The sequence below is a fragment of the Sinocyclocheilus anshuiensis genome, unplaced genomic scaffold (genome assembly GCF_001515605.1).
Source record: "Sinocyclocheilus anshuiensis isolate Anshui unplaced genomic scaffold, SAMN03320099.WGS_v1.1 C31285215, whole genome shotgun sequence".
In the NCBI taxonomy this organism is placed as follows: Eukaryota; Metazoa; Chordata; class Actinopteri; order Cypriniformes; family Cyprinidae; genus Sinocyclocheilus; species Sinocyclocheilus anshuiensis.
The window spans coordinates 1-322 of record NW_015591848.1 but is presented as its reverse complement, the minus strand read 5'-3'; the positions used below and the strand labels follow the sequence as shown (position 1 = coordinate 322).

The following is a 322-nucleotide window of genomic DNA, read 5'->3' as shown; positions in this document are numbered from 1 at the left end:
AAAAACACCCCACAGAGAAACCTCATCAGGGCCTGTCAGGGGTCAAGTAAGTCAACTGCAGCTACCCAGTCTAAAATAAGGTTTTCTTTATGAATCAAGTGAACTATTGTCTGGAAAATCCAATCATGTTCTCCTCACAGCTGTACAGACGCAAGTCTCAATCTAGAGGACTGCATCCAGAACAATGTGGTGTCTGCACCTCGGGGTAAATATTTACAACTCTGATTTTAAATAGTTGTATGAGAGTAAATCAAGCATGGATTGACCATTTACATTCATCTTTATGAAGATGAGAGCCCTCATATCAGCTACGTGATTGGTG

General features: G+C 41.0%; 1 long non-coding RNA gene across 1 annotated transcript; it reads left to right on the top strand.

Moving 5' to 3' along the window:
- Positions 1 to 321, top strand: LOC107682042 (uncharacterized). The gene is made up of 3 exons (XR_001633336.1): positions 1 to 46; positions 141 to 205; positions 290 to 321. It is a non-coding gene; the product is annotated as an uncharacterized LOC107682042 (long non-coding RNA).
- The last annotated feature ends 1 nt before the right edge of the window (position 322 follows it).